The 22,948-nt window shown below is 43.7% G+C and overlaps 1 protein-coding gene and 1 long non-coding RNA gene across 6 annotated transcripts in view; one reads left to right on the top strand and one right to left on the bottom strand.

The window, feature by feature from the left end:
* LOC111523264 overlaps window positions 1-16,741 on the top strand; it is a 74,079-nt gene extending 57,338 nt beyond the window's left edge. The window contains exon 3 of the long non-coding RNA XR_002725483.1: window positions 15,931-16,741. This is a non-coding gene — a long non-coding RNA (uncharacterized LOC111523264). The remainder of the gene's footprint in view (window positions 1-15,930) is intronic.
* The window catches only part of AGBL4 (ATP/GTP binding protein like 4), a 1,474,608-nt gene that overhangs the window by 10,770 nt on the left and 1,440,890 nt on the right, over window positions 1-22,948 (bottom strand). The window lies entirely within an intron of this gene.

The following is a 22,948-nucleotide window of genomic DNA, read 5'->3' as shown; positions in this document are numbered from 1 at the left end:
GCCACGGTGGTTTGCTGCGCCCATCAACCCATCATCTACATTAGGTATTTCTCCTAATGCTACCCTTCCCCAGCCCCCAACCCCCTGTCTGGCCCCCATGTGTGTTGTTCTCCTCCCTGTGTCCATGTGTTCTCATTGTTCAACTCCCACTTGTGAGCGAGAACATGTGTTTGCTTTTCTGTCTCGGTGTTAGTTTGCTGAGAATGATGGTTCCAGTTTCATCCATGTCCCTGCAAAGGACAGTAACTCATTCTTTTTTATGGCTGCATAATATTCCATGGTGTATATGTGCCACATTTTCTTTATCCAGTCTATCATTGATGGGCATTTGGGTTGGTTCCAAGTCTTTTCTATTGTGAATAGTACTACAATAAACATACATGTGTGTGTGTCTTTATAGTAGAATGATTTATAGTCCTTTGGGTATATACCCAGTAATACAATTGCTGGATCAAATGGTATTTCTAGTTCTAGATCCTTGAGGAATTTCCCCACTGTCTTCCACAATGGTTGTAATTTACACTCCCACCAACAGTGTAAAAGTGCTCCTATTTCTTCACATCCTCTCCACCATCTGTTGTTTCCTGACTTTTTAATTACCGCCATTCTAACTGGTGTGAGATGGCATCTCATTGTGGTTTCGATTTGTGTTTCTCTAATGACCAGTGATGATGAGCTTTTTTTCATATGTTTGTTGGCCACGTAAATTTCTTCTTTTGACAAGTGTCTGTTCATATCCTTTGCTCACTTTTTGATGGGGTTGTTTGTTTTTTTTTCTTGTAGATTTGTTTAAGTTCCTTGTAGATTCTGGATATTAGCCCTTTGTCAGATGGAGAGATAGCAAAAATGTTCTTCCACTCTGTAGGTTGTCTGTTCACTCTGATGATAGTTTCTTTTGCTCTGCAGAAGCTCTTTAGTTTAATTAGATTCCATTTGTCAATTTTGGCTTTTGTTGCCATTGCTTTTGGTGTTTCAGTCATGAAGTCTTTGGTGCTGCGCAATCTTTTAAGTGCCTTATGTATATTGACTCATTCAATTCTCACAATAACCCAATGAATTAGGTATATTATTCCCACTTTTCAGAGAAGATAAGTGATTTCCCAAAATGTTGGGTACCTAATGAAGAGCTGGGATTGAAAATGAGTACCCTGGCTGCATGTGTTTATCTTCCTTCCCAAACTACCTCTCCAGCACCTGCACCATTCCATATTCACTTCTGTGTCTCTCTTGCCTAACACATGGTAGGGTACCCTCCACCTACTGAGAAACAAGACTCACATCCCTGACTCAGGTGAGGGGGGCATGCAGGGTAATATGTAGAGGAGGAGGAACCTGAGGTTGGTCCTAGGGGATCAGTGGAGAAGGACCATTCTTGGCTGGTCTATAAAGGCAGGAAAACTGAAGGGGCATTTCGGGGAGAAAACACAGAGTGAGCAACAGTGCAGAAATGATTTACCATGCATCCATCTATCCATCCATCCATCCAACAAGCATATTTGGAAGTCTCCAGTGTGTCAGGGCTTGTGTGAGAGGAGTGTTTGGTGGGAGGGGCCTTGGTAGGTCACAGTGAAAAGGACAAAGTGGAGTGGGAAGAAAATATGCAGTTGCTTGCATTTGCAGGACTGTTGGGCAGTTGCCACAGGCCTTCCTTCAGTGCTGTATGGGGCTGGGCCAGGTCTTCTGGGCCATTACTCCATCCAGGACCATGGACATAGACAAGTGTTTGAGAAATAGGCAAGTGAGTTCTCAGTGAGTTCTTCTTCTTCAAGAAGTCCCCAAGCTGGGGTTGGACATGGCCTAGAACATGAAACCTAGCGTTTACAGAGCACCTACTATGTGCCAGGCACTGCGCTGGCTGCTTTGCCTAAAAGTGCATTTTAATTTTCAAAACAATCCAGTAATGAAGGCTATTTTATCTCTTTCTTGCTATGGGAGGTTAAGGAATTTGTCCAAGGCCACATAACTGGTAATGGCACTGTCAGGACTCAAACCCAGGCAGGTTTGACTCCAGAACCATGAGCTTTCCACTATCCTGGCCCATTTCCTGATTTGAAGGCACCTTTTCTGTCAAAGCCTGAGTCATCCCAGGCCAGTGCCTGATGGGAGAAGGAAAAACACCAGGCAAGCTGTTTATGACAGTGAAATGTACTGCAGGCTTGCTGGGCTCTGGGGCTGCCACCTGCTTTCTTCCTCTGGATGTGACTGACCTTCTCTGTCCTCTTGTTTAAAAAGTTCACAAGCTGGCATTGGGCATGACCTCTCTGAGCAGCAGACTCTGGAGGCCGTCTCACCTAGCTTTCACCCGGCCAGTCTCCAGCTGGCTGGAGGAAACCAAATCGTGGGTGTGTGCACCAGCAGTAAGAGCTACAGGGCACAGAGGAAAGCAGAGGTTCCTGTGGATTGAGCTAAAAGATTGCAGCAAACGTTTTTGAGGCAGATGTATTTAATCCAAATCCTGGCTCTGCCACATGCTGTGTATGGCAGATTGTATTTTCCAAAGATGCCTGCAACAGTATCTCCAATCTCCCATGTTATTATAGTACATGACCTTGCCACTCCTTCCTCTGAGTAGTATACCCTTCCCTTGAATTTGAATGGGCTTGGTACTTGTTTGTAAACAAAAAAATGGCAGAAGTGAGAGAAGTGAAATAGTGGGATTTCTGAGGCAAGGCCAGAAAAGGTGAAGTAACTTGTCCTTGCTCGCTGAAATTCTCAAGCTGGGGTCCTGAGCCTCCATGTGAGCAGTCTGACTGCCCTGAGACCCTGAGACTATAGAAAGAGAAAGTAGAGAGATTCCTAGCCAGCCTACAGCTCCTCCAGCACTCTACTGTTCCATCTCCAGCCACTGTCTGACTGCAACACACCACTCTGTAAGCTAGAACCAACCAGCTGAGGCCTCCTCAAATTTCTGACCCACAAAGAACATAGGAAAATAGCTATTGTTTTAAGCCGCTAAGTTTTGGGGAGATTTTCTAATGTAGAACTAGAGAACTAGAACACTGTGTGACCTTGCATGAGCCATTTCATTTTCCTGAGTTGCAGTTTCCTGCTCGCAGTGTTGTTGGGATGAAGAGTGTGACTGCACCTAGTTGATGAATAACATGGGGGTTGGATGAATGAATGAATGAATGAGGAAGAGAGAAACCTGATCCCTTTCTCACCAACCAATACTGAGAGCCAGACTTAAAGCAACTGTAGGAAGTAGCTTTGTAAATCAATCCTCTTCAACTCTGCTAGGGAAAGGAGAAGGGCTGTTCCAGCAAAACGTGCCACTGTAAGGTATTGATCATTTTGGACAGGATCTGTTTAGAAGCCAGTGTTTTAAAGATGGGCATTGTCTGGGACAACTCTCTTTCCCTTCCCCCTCTAACCCTATTACATATTCCCTAACCCTGAAAGTCTCACTCTAGATTATTTACTGCAATGGCCCTGTTTGAGTCAAGAAATAGGACATGGGCAGGAGGAGAGGAGGGATTGATTGAGCATTTTCAATGAAAACAAGCTGTCTTTGAACAAAGATTTAAAATCCAGGCAAGAGAGGCAATAATTCTCTTGGCTGGAATGCTTTCCACTGTATTGTAGAATTAAGAGATAAAAAATTGGGGGTGAAAACTCCCAACTATTCATTATAAACAAAAATCTCAAGATGGTCTGTAAGTTAAAAATCTCATCATTTTCTGGTTCCTATGTAGGTCATTGATCTGTTTCTCAAAAATGGCAGGGTATAGCCAGCCACATGGGGAAAATGGAATCAAGACACTTAAAGCAATAAACCAGGAGAATTCAGCTGGGATTGTCCAAAACTTGGACTGATTCTGTGACTTTCATACAGAGCTCTTTTGAAAAAAAGGGCAGGTGTAAGTATCCCCAGCCTCCTATTTAATGGGGTCCTTCAACAGGTAATGAAGGTTTGAACATTACTGTTCATTCTCATTCATTCACTCATTCCTTCACGCATCCATTCAAATGTTTTTTTTTTTTTTTTTTTTTTTTTTTGAGACGGAGTCTCGCTCTGTTGCCCAGGCTGGAGTGCAGTGGCTGGATCGCAGCTCACTGCAAGCTCCGCCTCCCGGGTTTATGCCATTCTCCTGCCTCAGCCTCCCGAGTAGCTGGGACTACAGGTGCCCGCCACCTCGCCCAGCTAGTTTTTTTTTTTGTATTTTTTAATAGAGACGGGGTTTCACCATGTTAGCCAGGATGGTCTCGATCTCTTGACCTCGTGATCCGCCCGTCTCGGCCTCCCAAAGTGCTGGGATTACAGGCTTGAGCCACTGCGCCCGGCCTTTTCCATTCAAATGTTTGTTGGGCTCCTCCCATGTATATACTGCTATGAAGAGGACAGGAATTGGGGTTAAAGGAAAATTAGACAAATACACTTTATGGCCTAGAGAAGGAAACTGACATGTTCCAGTTAACTATGTTACCTGAGAGGCTGTTGCACTGTCATCTTCAGAAAAGCAGGAACTATTTTTTTTTAAAGTTTACTCCGCAATGCATACCGTGTAGTTACCATCACCAATCCTCACCAAAGCCCTGCAAAGTCAAAGTACAATTCTACATATATTTCACAGATGAGGACATTGAAAACAAGAGAGTTTGCATAACTAATTCAGTCTCATGGCATGAATGTAACAAAGGTAGCATATGAACTTCAGTGTCTTCTAACAGTGTGCATATGTTGTTTCCTTTCTTGAGTGTAATCATAAATTCAAACACAAAATTCTGTGGATGTGTGGAAGGAGATTGAATTCCAAATGGAGGAATTGTGAAAAGCTTCATGGAGGTGCACATATAACAAAGATTTGAAGGACAAAGACAGGTCTTAAAGTGGGAGGAAAAGAAAGACAAGTATCAGCAGAGAAACGGAGTGTGGCCAGGCACATGACCTGAAATAACACAGAAAAGTGTCCAAGGGCCCATGTAGCTAAACGTGTAGAGTGGAATGTGATGCTGAAATATTAGGCTAGAGACAAGTGAGTGAAGGCTTTGAATGTCAAGTTAAGAAACTTAAACTTCTATTCTGTAGGCAATAAAAGCCAACTAACATATATGGGTTGTATTTGTCACTCATTTACTCAATGTATATTTACTGATCATCTACTATGTTTATTATGTTCAGGCTTTTTGGAAGTCTTAGGGCATACTCTGGTTAAAAACAAAAGAAGACAAAACCAAGACAGTGGTTCTTAAGTCTAGAAGCAGAGACAAATAGCGAGGTAGTAAAACAAACAAACCAAAAAAACCACACACACACATATTGCACTTAATATAGTACTATGAAGAAAATGCACAGAGTCTACCTGCGGATAATGCAGGCATGGGAAGGCCTCTCTGAGGAGGAGATATGAACTGGGAGTGAACAGTGACTGCAGCGGTACCTATGAAGAGGGAAGGGTGTCTGGGAAGGGTCCTTGGGTGAGAGACAGAAACTGGAAGAGGGCTGGCGGAGGGTGATGGGCAAGGGCTAGATCACCAAGACCTCTGGGCCACCTTAAGGAGTCTGGACTTTCTTGGTGAATGGGAAGCTACTGAAGAGTTTGAAGCAGGAAAGTGACACGGTCTTATTTTTATTTCCAAAGGTCACTGCTGCACTAAAAGAGAAGGCAAGAGTGGAAGCAGGCAGAGTAGCCAGGGACGACTACAATGGTCCAGGAGAGGACAAGGGAGACCCCGGCTGTTCAGGGGCAGTAGAGATGGGAAGACGTATTTGTGGGAAGAGTCAACAGGACCTGCTGCCAGGTTGGATGTGGGGCCCAAAGGAGAGGAAGGAGTGAAGGATGACTCCTTCATCTTTGGCTTTAGCAGCTGGGTCGATGGGGTGCCCTGATCTGGCATTTGAAAGAATGAGGCAGGAAGAGCTTCAGGGTAGGGAGTAGGAGGTCAGTTCAGAGCATGTTGGGTTTGAGCTATGAGACATTAAGTATCCAGGTTCTGAATCAGAAATGGGAAAAAAAATCAGAAAATGGGAATTTTTCCGAATTTTCAGCTCTTTGGGATTATTCATGCTACAAATTCTTGCTGACTGTGCAGTGTGTTCCATTCTGCTCAGCTCTCCACCTCTTCCTCTCTGCTCTCAGTGTGTCCCAAGGGCTTTAGGAGAATGGCAATAACTGAAGGATCCTCTGTTCTCCTGTCTCAGGGCCTCAGATCTGGGGCCTTGAGTGTGCACACAAGTGGGAATCAAGAGACCAACATGGTTTTCATCATTAACTAGCCATGTGACCTTGGCCATTTCCCTTCACTGGGCCTAACTTCTCTGTGGGTAAATGTGGTCTCTCAAGTCCTTTTTCAGTTAACATGGTATATTCAAGCAAAGCCCTCAATACAATAAGCTTATGAGAAATCCCATCCTCATCCTTTCATTCACAAATATATATGGAGAATTGACCATGTGCCATTATTTTAGACACTTGACATATACAGTGAACAAAACTGACAAAGACCTCTGTCTTTATGGAGTTTAAATTCTAGCTATGGAAAACAAGCTGTAGACCTAATAATACATGTGTAAATTATATAGAATGCTGGAACGTGGTAAGTGCTATGGAGTAAAGATAAAGAATAGGGTAAGGGGCCTGGGCGCGGTGGCTCAAGCCTGTAATCCCAGCACTTTGGGAGGCCGAGACGGGCGGATCATGAGGTCAGGAGATCGAGACCATCCTGGCTAACACGGTGAAACCTCGTCTCTACTAAAAAATACAAAAAAAAAAAAAAAAAACTAGCCGGGCGCGGTGGCGGGCGCCTGTAGTCCCAGCTACTCGGGAGGCTGAGGCAGGAGAATGGCGTAAACCCGGGAGGCAGAGCTTGCAGTGAGCTGAGATCGGCCACAGCACTCCAGCCTGGGTGACAGAGCGAGACTCCGTCTCAAAAAAAAAAAAAAAAAGAATAGGGTAAGGGGAGGGCTGAGTACAAGGAGAAGATCACAGCATTAAGTAGAGTGCTCAGAGAGGCCTCTTTGAGAAGGTGGGGTGGGGATGGGCTTGGGGAGGTGAAGGTGCTGGCCAGCATCAAAGCGGAGTTAATCCTCCTCATCTGAAACACAGCCCTGACCAGTCATTTCACAATTAGGCTCTTGCTAAATCCAAGCCAATCCCAAACTGGGGATAATAATCAACCTCAGGGATGAGTCCTCCTTCGTGGGGTCAAGAACACCTCTTTCGTGGCAATGGCTGTTTTTTGTCTGCAGGTCCAGGTCCTCTTTGCCTCCCAGAGCAGCTATGGCGGAGACAAGTGTCACACACATCCTCTCATCTGGCCTGTGGCCTCCCTTCCCTGTCCTGCTCCTCCCCTTGTGGACTCATCTCTGAAGCCTTCTTCATACTTCTCACTCCCTGCAACTCTTCTAGAACCCTCAGCAAGCTCAGCTGGCCTGACTGCACTAAAGGGTGCTGAGCTCTGCCCCACTCCTCAGACACAATATCCCACTTCTCCTTTCCCCCTACTTGTGGGCCATGGCAGCTCTGGTTACCATCCCTATTTTGCAGATGAAAAATCAGAAGTCACTTGTCTGATGAGTCACATCAAGTATTGGCGCAAGGAGGATTGAAACCCATTTGTTCATTTATATATTCATATTAAGTGGTTTCTATGCGCCAGACACTGTTCTAGGAGCTAGGATACAACAAAGAGAAAACAGACATATCTCTGTCCTCATAAAGGTCTTTTCTTGCCATTATCCTGCTTCCAAATAAGAAAATTGAACTCCTACCTGCTCCCTGTTTGGAAACTCCCACCTAGAATTCATTTTCTGCTCAAACTCCTGCCCCTCCCAGCAACAGATGATCACCATTAAAGGGGGAAGATTAATTGTGCAGAGGGATAGGCCAAGGAAAAGTGATTTTCTTTGGTAAGGCTGACAGCGCTGCTAGAATATTAAGAGGCAACTGCCTAGGAGCCTCTAGGTAAAGCCAGAAGAAAAATGTGACAATGAAATATCTTTTGTCTCTGCCTCCCTACCAATGCTCCCACAGTGTCCGACAAGTGCATGACTAAACAGATGAATCCTTCTCTGAAGTGCAGTGTGGAGGCTGCCGATGTAATTGCAGAGTCCTTTCCCATTGCAGGCAAGTCCAGAGGCACCCCCTAGGTAAGAAGACCTGTAAAGGAGAGGAGAGGGAGAGAGGAAAGGGAGATGGAGAAAGAGAGAAAGCGAGAAAGAGAGAGAGATGGATTAGAGAGTCAGGGATAGACAGCAGGAGAGAGGAAGAGACAAAGAGGCTGCAGAGGCAGAGACCAGAAGCGAAAGATATGCAAACCAACAGAAAAATACAGAGAAACTGGTCAGGATGAAGCAAGAAGATAAGAAGAGAAGGATAATCAGAGAGGCTGAGAGAGACTCAGGCTTGAAAACTGAGGAGAAATGGGGCGAGGGGCAGAGAGAGAAAAACGGAGCAAATGACAGAAAAGGAAAGAATCAAACTGAAAGAGGCGCAAGAGAGATACAAATGTAGGCAATAGGAGAAGGGAGGGAGAGGGGAAAGAAAGGCAAAAGATGAGATAGAAAGAGACAAAAGGAAAAAATGCAGGAAGCACAGCCGCCGAGGACAGACTGTAAACGAGATGTGTAAGACTGAAAGAGCGACAGGAACAGTGAGAGACTGAGAAGGACCGAGAGAAGAAGGTGGAGAGACACAGACAGGGACTGGAAGTAAGGCCTCTTTTTTGATGGGCGAAATGTAATTCCACAGAGTAGGTATTTCCTGAGAGGCTCACTTCACGGAGGAGGCTGGAGACGAATGCTTATACGGAAATTGTGGGAAGAGTGTCCAATTCATCACGGAATGAATTAAAGTTTGGGGTAAGTATAGGCTGGAAATTAGTTTTCCATTGCCACTGTAACAAATCACCACACACTTAGTGGCTTAAAACAACAGACATTTATTCTCTCAATTCTGGAGGCCAGAAGTCAGAAATCAGTTCCACTGGGGCCAAAATCTAGGTGTCACAGGCCTGCATTCCCTCCACAGGCTCTGGGGAGAAAACAGAGAAATAGTTGGTTTCTGGTGGCTGCTGGCATTCCTTGCTTGTGGTCACATCATTTCATCTCTGCCCCCATGGTCACATTGCCTCCTCCCTCTTCAGTGTATGTCAGATCTCCCTCTGCCTCTCTTCTAGGGGTACATGTGATGGTATTTAGGACCTACCCAGATGATCCAGGATAGTCTCAACCTTCCATCTGAAGAGTCTTAACTATAACATTTACAAAGACCTTGTTTCTATATAAGGTATTATTGATAGGTTCTAGGGATCAGGAACTGAATGTCTTTGGGGTCATTATTCAGCCTATTCCACACTGCCTGAGAGTTCATCTGCTTAGCTAAGAGCTGGCATATGAAGCGTCCTGGCATACCCAGGACGAAGGTGCTGGGTGTCAGGGGTGGAATTCTGGCTCTGTGTAAGACACCTTGCTGGCTGCTCCACCAAATCCACCCCACCTGACCTACACAAGCATCAAGTGGATTTACCAGGATTCAGACCCAGATATGTCTAATTTCAGAGTGCTTTTTGCTGGCATTATTTGTTGCCTCTCAAGGGCAATGTTGCCTACTTTACCTCTTAAACATAGTAAACCTGCTCCTCCCCTTCCTCCACTGCTATTGCATTGTTCGAATCCTTGTCTCTTATCTGAACTATTGCTTCAGCGTCCTAATTGGTCTTCTGGCTTCTGGTTTCTCCCCATTATTGCTGAGAATGATGTTCTCACAATTGCTGACCTTGTCACTTCCTGACCTACAACCCTACACTGTCACCTCCAAGGTAAGATTTAAACGCTTAGATCTGGCTTTCATGGCCTTCCATAAGCTAGTCTAAGCCTTATCTCCTGACACTGTATTCCATTGTGCGTGTATTTAGAAGGCCAGGTTTAAAGTCCACAAAGCGTGGGTTTTAATCCTGGCTCCTACATGTTTAGCTGTGTGAACCTGGGCAGGCTATTTACTGTCTCTGAGCCTTAGTTTCCTCATCTCTAAAATAGAAAATGCTTCCTACCTCAGGATTATTGTATTGATTAAAAATTATATATCCAAGGTACCCAGTACAATGCTGGTACGCAGTAGCTTTTTTATTATCATTACTACATATGAAACTGTCATCTCCAACAAAGTATGAGCTCTTTAAGGACAAGAATGTGTCACGTTCACATTTGTTTTCAGAATTATTTAGCACGTTAGGCCTATGAACAAAGATAGGGAGAAAAAGCAAGACTAAAACAAATCAAGATGAGAGAGAGATAAAGAAAAGGACAGAGAGACAGAGGCAGGGAGAGATGAAGAAACTATTTGTAAAATTCTGTGTTTTCTGGACGTTCGGTATAACACCTTGTAGGTTTCTTCCATTCTGTGTGCCTCAGTTTCCTCTCCTGTAAAATTGGTGGGCAATTGAACTCGATGATCTCTAGTTCTAATTCTCACTCTCTGCTCTACCCTGGGAAAAGTGTTTCCCTGGAGCAGGGGATACCCTTTCTGACCAAGCCGATGAGGGGCAGCTTCATCAGGTGTCCAGTGCTGCCCACCACCCTAATGGGGTCTTTTGAGGAGAAGCCAGGTTAGAGGCTGGTGGGCTAGAACAGATGGAGAGCTGACCTCAGTTATAATGTGCCTGATTCTGGATGGGATAACCTTGGTGAGTATTTGGACTTTAGACCACATTAGGCAGGTTGCTGTTATTCATTCACTCACTCATTCATTCTTTATTTATTTTTCATTCATTCATTTATTTTTGAGATGGAGTCTTGCTCTGTCACATAGGCTAGAGTACAGTGGCGCGATCTTGGCTCACTGCAACCTCTGCCTTCTGGGTTCAACTGATTCTCCTGCCTCAGCCTCCCCAGTAGCTGGGACTGCAGGTGTGTGCCACCACACCTGGCTAATTTTTGTTTTTTTTAGTAGAGACAAGGTTTCGCCATGCTGACCAGGCTGGTCTCAAACTCCTGACCTTGTGATCCGTACGCCTCAGTCTCCCAAAGTGCCGGGATTACAGGCATGAGCCAATGCTCATTCATTATTTATTACTCATTGATTCATTCAACAGATAAGTTATCAATCACCTCTTCTGTGCTGGGCCATGTAATAGATATATAGAACATTCACACTGGCTATGTAGAGTAAACAAAACAGGGATGGCTGTGCTCTCAATATGTTTATAGTCCAGCTACTATTGACATGTTTGGCTAAAAGATTCTGTGTTGTAGGGACAGTCCTGTGCATTGTAGGGTGTTTAGCATCATCCCTGGTTTCTCCCACTAGATGTCAGCAGCATCCACCTCATTGTGACAACCAAGCGTGTCTTCAAACATTGCCAAACATTCCCTGGGGCAAATGCACCTGTGGGTGAGAACCACTGGTCTAGCGGTTGTGCAGTATCTGGTGGAGATGCAGCAAGTGACATGAGAGAGGTGGGCCGGATCTTGACTGGGAAGGGCCTTGGCTTCCCTACTTGGAAACAAGTAATCCCTGAATGGATCCCTGGAGACAGGGAAGGGGAGAGGGATCCCACTCACAGGCTGCATTAATCTGGTAGACTGTTATCTAACCACCCTCCTCATTACTTTGGCAGGGAAGAGTGTCCTCCCTCCATTTCTAGCACACCTCAATACCCGAGATGCCTCTCCCTTCTCTACTTGCCCAAGACTGCTGGTTTTTACAGCTTGTCTGTCTAACTCAGACCCACTTCTCACTCAAGAGGGAAATTAATCTCTCTCTCCAGATCCCACACTATCACTTGGCTCATGGCTTCCTCATTCGTCTGCTCTTCCAATCCAGGCACCAGCAATTTCCCAGCTGTGCCTCCCTTTCCCCACTGACAGTTGACCATGGCTCTTGGAATCAGTTGTGCCTGCCCAGCTGGGCCCCAGCTCAGCAGTGCCTGGGACTTTGATGAAGCTCAACCTGAGAGGGGGCTCTGCTTTGCTGAGAGATACTCAGCTCCTGCTTGTCTCACATGTATTTTTAGAAGCTTCAACTGGATGCACAGTTAAAAATGAGACTGAAGACCAAAGTAAATATTTGCATAGCAGGATCTTGGAGTGGCGGGGAAGAGAGAGGGAAGAGAGGAGTTCTGATGGGCCTGGCTTCAGGCCTCAGCTCTGTTTCTGAGTGGCTGCACTTGCTTGGGGCAAGTCTCCTCTAGGTATCAGTTTTCCAATCTGTAAATCTGGAGGAGGGATTAGCTTGCAGATGAAATGTTTTGAAACATTTCAGCTCTGATGTTCTGTGAGCCTCTATATCAGAAGGGCCATTAAGGGGTTCCTGAACCCTCTGATACTACAGACAAACTGTGTAAATTTTCTGGAGAGAGTATTCACAATTTTCTATAATTTTCAGAAAAAATCAGCATCTTCTAAAATGTTAAGAATCTCTGCTCTAGGTCTATGGATAGAGATAATTGAGTTTATCACCACCTTCCTGGTAATATTCCTTCTTCTCATTTTCTGACCTGTTCCCTTGTTACAGTCTGACTCCTCTGGGATTAGTGAGAATCGGGCAGAGTGCGGGGGAGTAAAATCAAGTTAGACTTGAAATGGAATGAACAATATGAAGAATCTATCCTGAGTGCATCTGCATTAACTTAACTAAAAAATCTCAAAGAGTCTGGCGGCCCAAGTCTGCTGCAGGGGTCAAAGAACAGTTCAGCAAAGATGATCCCTAGGAGGTGACTGCAAAACTCAGCTGAAACTCTAGGCCATTCTGTGGGTGAGAATTGGGGTTCAGTCTTTTTCTGGGAAGCATCAAATCCTGGGCTCAGAACTTAAAAGACCCACTATCGGGTTTGCTGAAGGGACAGGACATGGGGCCCTCCACCTTTAAAAGAAGCCCACTCTCCTGCCCTTGTGTCTTCACCCCTGATTAGGCCTGAATCTGAAGCACTTACATGGATTAATGGAATGAGCAATGTCCTGTGAATCAAGAGACCTATATTTGAGCATCAGCTTTCGCCAAATGCTGCATGCCTTGGGCAGCCTTGGGCAGGTCACTGACCCACTCCTGGGCTTCAATTTCTCCATTTAGACGATAAAGAGGAATTGGCTTGCTTCACAGTTTCACCAAAGAATGACTATTATTATAGTGACACTCCATTATAATACCTCGTTATTAGCCATTTCCTTGCATTTATTCCTCATTTTGAGACATCCCTGTTATATTTCAAGCAAACCTGCAATGAATCCCATGCCTAGCAAGGGTGTGATGATAAACTTAAATCCCAATCTTTAGGACCCTCCTGGCTCCAACATTTTACGATATTTTTTTTCTGCTCTGATGTTACTTTTCTTTTTTAACTGTTGTTTTGAACTTAAAACTTAGGGAACGAAATTAATGTTGATGACCATGGACTATTTTCCAGGCACTGTGCTAGTTTCATTTATTACAAGCAAGGTAGATTTTGGTATCCTTGTGTTATAGGTTAGAAAACTGAGGTTCAGAGATGTCACCTTTCTAATACCACTCAGTTAGCAAGCAGACGGTTAGCACTTAAACTCGGGTCTGGCCCAGTACAAGGCCTGTGGCTTGAAAAATTATTTTTATGCTATAATTCTTTATTGTTTTAACTTTCTTAAAATTAATTCATTTATTCAATATTTATTGAGTACCTGCTGTATAAGGTACTGTGCTAGATGCTATGGGTTTGAAGATGAGAAATCAGTCCCTGTTCTTGAGCAGGCTTTAGAGAAGATACATAAATAAAAGTTGCAAGTTTGGGCAATGACACTATGGCAGAGGGAAATAAGGGAAGTCAGGGTGCAAAAAATGGGAGTTAGTATTGGAGACACCCTGGAAGCTTGTCAGAATAGGAAACACCAGAGCTGAATGGCGGGGGTAAGATTGTCTTTTTTTGTTTGTTTTTTGTTTTTTTTTTTACTGAGATAACTCTTCATTAAACAACTTAGTTAACAATTAATTCAGAATCTATGATGTACCAGATACTTTTCTAGTTTCAGGAACACAATTGCATACAACGACAAACTTGTGGAGCTCACAAGGGAAGAAAGGCAGTAAACCAACCAACAAATACAGTATAAGATTGAAATCCAGGTGACTTGGAGGAAAAGTAAGACTTGGCCAGGTAAAGTTAAATGGCATGAAACAGCATCCTGAATAAAGGCAGAGGCATGTGCAAGCATGCTGAGGCATGACAATCCCTTCAAAGATGTTTGTCATGGCTGGAATATCTTCTAAAAGATGAAGAAGGAAGTAAGAGAAAAATGCAAGCACAGATCATCATGAATGCCTTGTGTGATGTTATGAGTATGAACTTTCTTCTGCAGATAATGGAAAGTCAGGGGAGAGTTTTAAGAGACAGAGACATAATGCTCAAGTTTGGTTCCAGGGTGATTTCTCCTGTGACCCTGGTGAAGGGGGATTTGGAGGGGACCCAGACTACAGACAGGAGGAAAGGTCCTGGTCCAGGGAGAATGGTGAGTGGGCCTGAGCTCAGGCACTATCAGGGGAGTTGTGAGGACAAATAATTGGAAATAGTTGTCTAGTAAGAAAGATGATACTTGGGTGCTGGAAGAGGTGACTGGACTAGGAAAAGTATCAAGAACAGCATACCAGGTTCCTGCCTTGGAGAACTGTGTGGTGGTGTCCCCGTCTACCTTGGGTAGGAAGTCTAAAGGTGGCTCCTAGAAGGCAGGGAGCTCTGTGTTCCCTAGAGTACTTTCCATCCCACCCTTCTTAGTAGTAATGTTGCCTAATTTTATTTTACTGTACCGATGTGCCAAGTGACTATTATGATTCCTATAGTGAATCTCCATTAAAAGGACCAGTTACTGCAATTTTCCTGTAGCCAATGCTCTTCTGTGGATATGTCAAGCAAAACTGACAATGATCCCACTCACAGGATGGGTATGAGGCTGGCCTTAAACTACCCATGAGGCCAACATATTTATCCAGTCTTTAGGACAGAATATGTTTTCTCTGGAACTTTTCCTTTCTCTTCCATTCTCACTCCCCCACACCTCTGACGGGCCAGCTGGCCTATCTGTCTGACTGTCTGCCTCCCTCTCTTTCATATATGCTAATCAGGATCCACTCACTGTCAGGATATAAAACATGCCTGTTCCATGTCTCACTCTATCCTGCTCCATTTTAGTTACAATAAGAACAAGCATATTATATCCCATGTGCTCATTCATCCCATGGACAACAGGATTTCTTAAACCAGTTCTATGCCATTTGTCATGTTTCCTCTGTGGCAGGGCCTCTGCCCAAAAGACTGTTCCAAACCCCCTGACTTGTTGCCTCTAAGAAAGTAACTCCTACTAATTCTTCAGACGTCAACTCCACAGCCACTTTGGCCAGAGAGCCATCCCTGACCTCTGGGCTAAGTCAGTCTGCCATCCTGTACTCTCCCAGAACTTCCTGGCACTCCTTCACAGTTCCGTCATGGTGGTAACTTTACATTGTATGTGTAATTTTTGATAAATATCTATTTGTTTTTTGTTTTGTTTTGTTTTTGAGATGGAGTCTCACTCTGTAGTCCAAGCTGGAGTGCAGTGGCACGATCTCGGCTCACTGCAACCTCCACCTCCTGGGTGCAAGCGATTGTCGTGCCTCAGCCTTCCAAGTAGCCAGGACTACAGGGGCACACCGTCGAGCCTGGCTAATTTTTTTGTATTTTAGTAGAAACAGGGTTTCACTATGTTGCCCAGGGTGGTCACAAACTCCTGAGCTCAGGAGATCCTCCTACCTCGGCCTTTCAAACTACTGGGGTTACAGGTGTTAGCCACTGTGCCTGGCCAAATACCTGTTTCTTTCACTAGGCTACCAAGTTCTGTGATTGCAAAAATGATGTCTGCTTTGTTCACCATAATTTCCCCTGTGCTTAGCAGTGTCTGGCACATTAGGTGTTCAATTAAATATTTGCTATGTGAAACAATCAATATCGCTAATGGCAGGAATTTACATTAGCTTCTGTTTCTTTTCTTCTTCCTAGGCCAAGATTATCTCAGGATTTCATGAAGAGGAGAAATGGAGGTCATTTCCTAGAGATTAATGGAGAATTTGATTGTGAGAAGAAAATTGTTTAAGGAGCAGGGGTGGGTGTGGAGGCAAATGTCACACACTCCAGAAGGTAAAGTGACCTGGCTCTTCCCCTCTTACTTCTTGGAAAGAGGGAAAGCTCATCAGAGCCAGGACCCTGGAAAAGCGATGTGATGAAGAGAAGGAGGCCCTGAACAGCACCATCTGAAAGGCATTTCCAAGGAAGCCAGGGATGTGACTCTGTCTTGGTTGTGGAGATCAAAAGGTTTTGTGAAGGAGCAATGGCTCTCTAGCCCCCTTCTGGGTGGATTCTGGGGTAGAGGGATCCGGTTCCTTTGATAACTGGTTAGTTATAGCTATAGGGTAAAGCCAATTGAGTAATATTGGTCTGGGCTTCCAGAGACACAAGGTCTTCTTGAACCATGAGCTCTCCGAACAATGCCCCACCTAGGCAGAGCAGAGAACCCTGAACTTTTGCCTGGAGAGAACAAACAAGTGCACGTCTCGGGAGCCACCAGACCTGGGACTACCCATTGGACCCCTAACCTCCACTGTTCTTGGCCTGTCTCTCTTTCCCATTAGATTATGAGTTCTCTGAGGACAGAGACTACCTCTTCTCCATCCTTGTTTCCCTAGCCTAATACACCATCAAATGATGCTGTGGAAAGAAAAAGGAATAAATAAATAAACCTTAGATAAGTGGTCCATCCACTAATCCTCAATTCCTGATTAGTAAAATGAGAATAACAAGAGCTACCAACAAAACTATTGTATAGATTGTATGACTTAATGAATGTGAAAGCACATGGTATGGAATTTAACATAAAATAGATAATCAAAAATACATTATCCTCTTTGTTTCGACTTTAATCACACATCCTCCTTTTAAGTACTCACTGAACTTTAGTGATCTTCATATTTTCTAGCCTTAACTTGACAGTGCATCAGTGGTTAAAGAATCATAAAATATCAGAGCAAGAGGGCACCAAAAGTGGACATTTGTCTTGCTTTGTCTTGTTGTATTTTCCTGCTCTTAATGTGTTCCCCTCCCACACACATCATTTTCTTGTATTGAGCCCCCAATCTCAATTCCGTGACTCAGGAGGAGCTGACCCCATTCAGACTCTGGGGATGGAGTCAGCCCAATGGTGGCCAATCAGAGCACTGATATACCTCTTTCCACAGTGATTAGTGAGGTATGGCATGGCCCATACCTGACTCAGTTCTGGGACTTGTGAAACAGGGAATTACCCTTACACTGAGAGGCTGGGATATCCACCAGGAGCTCCTGGCAGCCAATTTGCTTCTAGCGGGGGAGAGCTGATTGAATAATGAAGCCAATGCTTAAGAAACAGTGCTGAGGGGTTGAGGACAGACAGCTTCAGACTAAGCCTTGATGATGCTGAGTCCTTAGATCCAGCGATGCCTGAAACAAGTATCCCTTTGGACTTTTGAGTTTTATGAGCTAATTAATTTCCCTTTTTATTTAAGTCAGTTTGAGTTGGGTTTTCTGTCCCTTGCAACCAAATTTGGGCTAATACAAGATGTTGGAGTTTGTTTCATCACACCTCTTAATTTTACAGATGAGGAAGAGACTTGCAAATCACATGAGCAGTTTTTACACACAACCAATTTTCCAAATAACTATATTGCTTCAATTCCTTTTATCCTTACTGCTGACCAGAACAGGGACAGGTTGTTCTTATACCTGAATAGGGTCATAGAATATTGATTTTGGTCACAGAATGCCTAATCTTTCTGTAACAGAGCAAATTTTTAAATTCAAGTCCTTGGGAATCAGTTTTGTTTTGCATTACAATGTTTTTATCCCCCAAGCAGAACTGCTGATGGCTATCCTTTTCCTTCCACACAGCATAATCAGCAGCAATTAACTACAATCACAAGGAGATAGCAGAAATGAACAGAGCATTAATTGGACAGAAGTAATCAAAATCTCCCTTAGCCCACAGTTAGTACCTGTATGCGGGAAGATGTGAGGAGGCACACACATGTGTACACACACACAAACATACACACACCCTACAGTCAACCAGGGAATAAGAAGAGGATATATGATGAGTATGCTCTCTCATCAGCATGGTACAGCAGAAAACAAATCAAGGACTTTGGAGTCACAAAGATCCCACCACTAACCAGTTGCTTAAACTTAGCTTTCTCATTTGTAAAACAAGGATACACAGACCTACTTCAAAGTGGATGAGAATATTAAATAAGAGTATTATATGTAAAGCACTTTTTACTGGTATGTAGCAGGAACTCTATACCTTCTAGTTCTTTTCCCCTCCACATCAAACACCTTTTGTGGCTGGTAGAGAATGAAGACCTAATAAGATCGGAAATTTTAGACCCTCGGATGTTCTTAATTCAGCCTAACCAATTTGATCATCTCCCCTAGACCCTCCACTTAATCCTACACCATTCCCCTTTCCCAGTCTCTGCCCCCTGTCCCACATTCCTGCTTCCTCTTGCCTCTTTGCCTCTTTCCCCTCTGGGTTGTCAATTCTGGGAGGGCAGCTTGGTATCCCTGTTGCCCCTCACGGGACCTGACACACAGTAAACAATGAGTGGACATTTGTTTAATAACTATTGATGGAGTCTGTGTCTGTGCTTATGTCCTCCTTCCACCCGCAGCATCCAGCCCTTCTATCTTGGTCTCAGTCTTAGTCATCCTTTAAGGCTTAGCCTAGAAGCTACCACCTCCTCCATGGAATCTTTGAAACTTGTCCCTGGGACCACTATCCCCTCCTCCGAACTCGGTACCTCTTTCATAACACCTGCAGCTTTTTATCTTGTGTTATAAAATTTACACAGGTGTTTCTTCTTCACTATGACCTCAAGTTTCTTCACTCAGTCATTCAACCTCTTTGAGTTAGTATATGCTGGTAACTGTAGATACTGAGGCATCAGAATGGGTATGTGTCCTTGAGATGCTCAGGTTCAAATTAGTACTTGAGCACAGCAACTGTGTCTGACTCATCTTTCAACACCCCATGCCTTGGGCCACTGTGGGTGATCCTCAAATACTTGAAAATGGCAATAGGTAGCCTATGAGAAGGCATCTGAGTCAGAATACTGGTGAGTCTTGTGAGGTTATAGAAGGCCAGTGAGCTCCCTCAGGTTGGACACAAATGCCCCTGGGTTTTCTGAAGGAAAATATTTTATTTTATGGAGAGAAATCTGGCTCTAGATCATGCCATATACTGCGTACTCGAATCAAAAAATCCCTGAATAAACTGTGACTTGGTGCCCAGGGATATACAACTTCAACAATTTACCTGAAGAAGCTCTGACCTACAGTCAGGCCCAGCTTTGCCACTGGTTTCACAGTGATGTTGAACAAGTCATTTATCTTCTCTGGGTATCAGTTTAGCTACCTCAACTTTATGCAACCAACAATTATGGACACCTACTGTGTTTCTGGCACTGTGCCTAGTCCTGGAAATACAGAAATAACTCATATATGATTAGCAATTTTGAAGGCACTAATCTAATAGGCACTATGAAAAGGGCCATCAAAGAGAGGTGTTGTAACAACTCTACGTTGTGTAGCTCTCATTCTTCCTTTCTTTCTGGATAAATTCCCAAGCTCCTTTACCTGACATCAGGTTTCTTATGATTTGCCCCTGCCTACCTGTTTAGTTTCTCCTCCACATTGACCCTGCACCCCACCCTGGCCATACTGTAGTGCTAGTCATTCCCTAATGCTCCATTATCATTCACTTATTTGCCCATGTAGTATCACTCCAAAATTCTCTACCTGCTAAATTTATTATGATCCTTCAACACAAAGTGAAAGTGCCATAATTGAGGTGTACACAGAAAAAGCATCACATTTGTAAAGGAAGAAGAATTCTAATATTATAGTTTTTTAAAAACTTCTTTTATTCTTTTCTTTTTCTTTCTTTCTCCTTCCTTCCCTCCTTCCCTTCTTTCCCTTCCCTTCCTTCCTCTTCTGTCTCTCCTTTCTTTCTTTTGTAAAAGGAAAAGATTGGATTAGATTAACTCTACCAACGCTGTACCACCCAATGATCAATGATACAGTAATTACCTAATCTTTGTACGGGGTCTTTGGACCTCATGATCACACTGTCTGACCTGTGCTTCCCTCATGGTGTTTGAAAATGTCCCAAGAGCCAATTAACCCATGTGATGGTTCATTTTATGTGTCAACTTGACTGAGATGCCCAGACATTTGGTCAAACATTATTGTGGATATGTCTGTGAGGGTATTTCTGGGTGAGATTAAAATTTGAGTGAGTAGACTAGTTAAGTAAATTGCCCTCCCTGATATGGGTGGGCCTCATCCAATCAGTTGAAGACTGAATAAACAAAGAGGCTGAGAGGGCATTCCCTCTCTACTGACTACTGACTACTGACTACTCGAGCTGGGACATGGATCTTTTTTGACTTTTGGACAAGAACTGAAATACGGTTCTTCTTGGGTCTCAAGTCTGTTGACTTTCAGATTGGAACTTGCACCATCAGCTCTCCTGTTTCTCAGGCCTTCAGCCTTAGACATATCAGCTCTCCTGGGACTCTAACTCATTGACTGCAGATTTGGGACTTCTCAGTCTCCATAATTGCATAAGCCAATTCTTTATAATACATGTCTTTATGCATATAATCACATTACATATATATATATGAAAGCAGAACCAAAACGAGATATATAGATGTAGATATGGATATAGACGTGGACATAGATATAGATATTGATATTGACATAAATATTCTATTGGTTCTATTTCTCTGGAGAACCTTGACTAATGCGACCATATTGCAGGCCTTGGGCTTGGCTTTCTGAAGAATGTTCCTCTCAATGGTGAGTAAAATGTCAAGTCTCCTCTACCACACCCAACTTTTCATTTCCTATATTCTTGGCTCTGCTGTTGATTATTGTTTTCTCGCTAGAGGAAAGATACCCTAAGATATGGGAAAGAACAGTTTCATAGAATCCTGCTACATGGAGCTAACAGAACCTTTAGAGATAATTAGGTTTCTTATTTCAGAGCAGTGAGGTGCCTGTCCATGGTTCTGTTCTTTGTAGACACTTGTGGAATGCCTACCTGTTACTCCAACTCTCTCTTCTCCTCTTATTGAAGGCTTAACCTCCCTTTTAGACCCAGCTCAAAATCTGCTCCATTTAGAAGGTCTTCTCAGATTCCCCCAAGTTTGAATTTATTGCTCTGTTTTCTGTATCCCCACAGAATTCTGTTCATATCTTTTACTTAGCTTTAATTTGTTTTATAATGGGAGATAGATCAAGAGACAGGTTAGGCAGATGGGGTACCAGGTATTATTTGTAGTGGGATAATAAAGCATCAGTAAAAACAGAACAAGTTGGAGAAAACGATATTCATCAGAATTCTTCACCAATATGTAACTGGAAGAAAATTGGAGACTCAGAGAGAGAAGTAACTTTTTCTCAAATCATTCAGCTAGAAAGTAGCTGAGCTTGGATTCGAATCCAAGTCTGACTTCAAGATCCATGCTCTTGTTGGTTATTCATGCAATAATTTGTGTAAAATGCTAACTGTGTGCCAGGTACCATGCTAGACACTGGGATGCAAAAGTTCAAGCCTGGTTGTCCAGGGTTATGGCAGATAGTGGCAAAATACAACCAAATTCCTTGTGTTAGTCTTTGGTCTCTAGGTCTGAGACTCTTCTGTCTCACTGGGTGATTTCACCCTAGGATACTCCACAGCCAGTTCCACAGCCTTCTCTCTTTCCAAGAGCAGACAAGACGCTTTCTTAGAATAACCCCTTTGCCTACCCCAATATCTTTGGCTGTGCCCACTGTGGAAAGAGAGCCAGGCTGCTGCCAAGTTCATTAATAATTTTGGCTTTCTGGAGGAAGAAGTTGGATTGCTTTGCTCTTCAAATATCAAAACATCCAATTAACACAGCTAATTAGCATCACTAGCAGCAGTCAAAAGAATGGCAATTTAGATGCAGAATTTCAAAGGTTTCCTAGTTGTAGGCCAAGGCAACCCATCTCATGCTAATGACAAGAGTTACTCACTTAGGCAGTTCTATAGCAGACATCAATTAACCACTGGGCAGAGATTGGCCTCATCCCTGAGTCATTTGTCTAATCAGAACTGTGAATAGAGAAAAAGAGGCAGAATGAAAATGGAGAGAGGCAGAGAGGGAGAGAGGGAGATGACAGAAATAGAGTGAGAAGGTCCGAGAGAGGAGAGAGAGAGAATTAAAAGAGATAAACAGAGAGGAGGAGATACAGAGAGTAACAACACACAAAGACAAATTCTCAGAGAAAGTGACAGAGACAGAATTAGAAAGAGAAACAAAACAAAAAGGTGACTTACAGATAGATAAACAGACAACCAATCAGAGAGGTACATAGAAAAATACATTTCTTAAAACATACAGGAAGGACAGAACAAAAAGCTTCTAGCCACCAGTAGCTCTGGAAATGTTGATGATCATTGGGAAGTCTTAGCATTCTGATCTGTGAAGTCAGGCCTAGCTGTAAAAGTTTAAATCAAAATGTGGCAAAGCTTGGCTGCTGTAGTGGAATTCAAAAGAGGAAGAGACCAGGAGACTCAAACCAGAACTTTTCTCTTCCCTTCTCACACTGACAACTGGATTTCCTATGAGCCTTGATTTGTCTGTCGAAAGTCAAATATGCAGCCAGCACTCCCACATTTGTGTACTTTCTCCTGTAAATTCAGTGAGCTCAATGATCAGGCCTATCACCAGCCAGGTGGGTACTGTTTTCTCCCTCAAGGAAAGAAAACCAATGGATCTCCTACTGAGTCCACCCCAGACATGACTTTCCCATCTCTCCTTCTCTCCATTGTACGGCCTCTGCCCCATTCAGGTCTCATGGTCACTTCGCTAGGTTACTGCAGCAGCCTCTGGTCTCCTCTTGCTGCTATCAAATCCATTCTTATCACTGCTGCCAAAGCCATATGCCTAAGATGCAGAGT

Source organism: Piliocolobus tephrosceles, chromosome 1 (assembly GCF_002776525.5).
Source record: "Piliocolobus tephrosceles isolate RC106 chromosome 1, ASM277652v3, whole genome shotgun sequence".
Lineage (NCBI taxonomy): Eukaryota > Metazoa > Chordata > Mammalia > Primates > Cercopithecidae > Piliocolobus > Piliocolobus tephrosceles.
The sequence above is the reverse complement of the archived record's forward strand: the minus strand, read 5'-3'. Positions and strand labels throughout refer to the sequence as shown.